The following is a 3,507-nucleotide window of genomic DNA, read 5'->3' as shown; positions in this document are numbered from 1 at the left end:
AGTGGCTTTTTCTGAACCTTCTCCAACAATTCAATGTTCTTCTTGAGGAAAAGAGCCCAAAACTGTACACAGTACTCTAAATAAGGCCTTGCAAGTGATCTATACAGTGCAACAATAATATCCCTTGTCTTGTCTTCAAATATTTCTATAGATGCTACCCAAAATACTATTAGCTCTATTGCTTGTTACAATACACTGTTTAGGTGAGTTAAATGATTTTTTCAATCACAACACCAAGATCATTTTCTTCAACCACAGTACTTAATATATTCCCATTTAAATTGTAACAATCATTTGAATTGTGAAAACCTACATGCATCGCCTTACATTTTGGATATTTAAACTTCATCTGCCACGTATTGGCGGCCCAATTCATCAAATGATTTACATCTCCCTGTAAGTCTGCAGCATCTTTATTCAAAACGTTAGCCACCCCAAAAATCTTAATGTCATCTGCAAACTTCAAAATTTTGTTAGTCATTCCAGAGTCAATACCATTAATATAAATCACAAACAGCAGAGGACCCAGCACAGAGCCCCGAGGCACACCACTTGTAACTGTGATCCAGTCAGATCAATTCCATCTGGAAGGGACATCTTTGATTGGCTAATAAGCTCCTTTTTGTCCCTTTAAAATTTTATGAAGTTTATCAACATATCCAGGCCTTTAATTCCATATTGTCTGAATGTGTTTCACGTTCATGTGGCCTTTCAGTTTCATAACATCCTTCTTTTCCCCATGACAACAATTTGGAATGAATAAATAAAAAAAAACAATTTTTTGCTCAGGCCTAATTACTTTTATTGTTTGAAGCAGGATTTGTTAGCTAGCCATAATTATAAACAAGCTTTTGCTGGTCTGATGTCTTGTTTTATCTTAGTTATATTTTATTTTAAATATTGAAATGAATTTCTGATATGCTTAAGTATATTAATGTCAGGGTATTGAATTTGTATATTTTCACATTCTCCTAATTTTTGGGATGCTGATGCTTTTAGAAATCAACTAATTGTAAATTACCTTTTAGAGTAGTCATCTTCCCCTGTTCCTTTTGCTTCTGCCCTGCATGCATGATTTGTTTTATTTTGAGACTTTCTTCCTCAAAGTAATTACACAGGCCTGCAATGGTTTTAATTGTCTTCATATTTTTACATGTTCTACAGTAATTCCTGTATATTGAATCAGAAAATGATATCCGTTTACTCTATCACGTACAGATTTTTCTCAAAACGTCATAACGCAATACATAAAAGAAAGACCACAACACGTAGTTTTGAGACTAAAGGACGTATATTTCACACACACACACACACACACACACAAAACAGGATGAATGAGGATGCATATTTATGTTTCCAGCGTTTAAATGTTTATGCTACATTACTTGGTTTTGTGTAAAGTATTTATATACATGTGCGTGCTCACTTTATATATATACCAGAATTTCTTTTGAATTATTGTGAATGCTATTTGCTAATTGTAGGGTAGTTTGCACCTGCAAGTAGACTGTGGCTGGTTCCATTGTAAATTTTCAGCTATGTCAGGTTAACTATAGGTTTTAAGTTTAGCACCTCTATTTTATAAGCTGGATGGAAAAAATAAAGTTATGAAAAGCCATTTTCATAAGCAGTTTATCTGGTGTTTTTGTGTAGCCAGTAATTATATTATAATTATGTGAGAACATATTATGAAAAGATCATATCCAGAAACTGATTGTGATGTAGTTTTTACTTTTCCGATAGAAAATTTGGCAATTCAGTTAATGTTTCATGCTTTGGATGATTTTTCACGAACTGATACTCCCTAGATAATTTTCTTGCAACTTTTTCAACTTAAGGTTGAAAAAGTCATCTTGTTGGGATTGTGAAGCAAAGTGTTTAGTTTTCTCAGCACAACACTTTTAGAATTAAAGAAATTATACATTTAAAACCCGTTACACTTAAAAGAATGACGGTGTGTTATTTCGTTTGAATATACAGCACCATGGCAGATACATAGCTAAAATGCTGACGATTTTGTTTGTTCACCAAAGTGAAGCCTTAATAAGAAGCCAGATATTTTCTCACCTTCATCATTACTGTATTATAAATTTGATATAATCCACCTGACTGATCTTAATCCTTTTTAACTTTTCTTCTTACACATAGCATTGGTTTGTTGTCCATAACAAAGCATTTGTTTTTATTTCCAAAATAAAAGTTCCACTTTACAGTCTTCCTTTTACCAGAAATGTGCAACCAATACCGAAACAAAAACAAAATATTAAAGGTTATTTATAAGTTTTTATGTTTTAGCTGATAAGTTTAGGTAATTATAATAAATAAAGCACTAATAAATATCCGGTCTTGGTTTGAATGTAAACAATTTATTATAAAAGTATAAACATACTTTATTATATAACATTTTTTGTTATTTTGATTATGCACTGTGAATAAAGTTTTTAATTTTTTGAACTCTACAGTTTTAGACAACAGGCTGCATGCACTCACTGCTAAAATTAATTAATTTTTCCACAGTTTATGATAATGTATGTAAATATTAATTTATATCACATGAACTTTGGGCATTGGCCAACAGCTATATCGTCCAGAAAGAAAGAACATACAATGCTCTCATCTGCAACTAGTAAAGATGTTAATGATTATGATTAGTCTAATGAACTGTTTCAGTCTGAACTAAAATTTCCTTATCTATGAATATTTTGGATGAAAATACTACAACATGTGGTTTGCATTCTGTACCTCACATGTTTATTGCACATCATTGAACCCTATTCTCTTTGCCCAGTATTCTCAGAAAACATTTTATTATTCCGTTACATAAAAGTAGTAATAAAAGGTAATTTAAGTTATAGAAGTTAACCAAAACAAATGGCTTATAACCATAAAATGCTTCTTGAATAATCGCAAATAACTTTATTCTTGACCAGTAATGGATCAAACTGTTTTTCCACTGGTAGAGACTAGTATGCTTGACTTCTATATTCTTGGACATAAAAGTATATTTCTATATGAATTTTCCAACCTCTAGTGGTAACGCTAGATTCATATACTGATGTTGAAACTGTATGATACTACATTTTAATAAAACTTTGCTGTAAGTTTTGTGCAGTAACATATTGACAAGATATTAAAATAAAGGTATTTTACTAACCTGTTTTGTTGGTAATTAATTATATATAATACAAAAATATTCAGTATGATAATGTGTGTAATTTAAAGAACTGCACCAAACCATTTTTTAAGATTTGTGTGTGTGTGTGTCCTTTATTGTCAATGATTGGGTTTAAGTTGCTATTAAAGTATAAAAGAAGCAACCTAAAATAGTTTATGATGTAAAATGCAAATATAAAGAAGAAGAAAAACTTCTGAAAAGAAAGAAGGAGTTCAAGAAGAACGGGTACACTGTCTTTTTTATATCAATATTACTTTCTTTTGTGTTACTCTGATTGAGTCAAAATTCCAATCAGCCGAGGAAAAGCCACACAGAAGAGACTCCTTAAGATA

Source organism: Limulus polyphemus, unplaced genomic scaffold, assembly GCF_000517525.1.
Source record: "Limulus polyphemus unplaced genomic scaffold, Limulus_polyphemus-2.1.2 Scaffold3810, whole genome shotgun sequence".
NCBI lineage: Eukaryota > Metazoa > Arthropoda > Merostomata > Xiphosura > Limulidae > Limulus > Limulus polyphemus.
Note: the sequence above shows the minus strand (reverse complement) of the source record.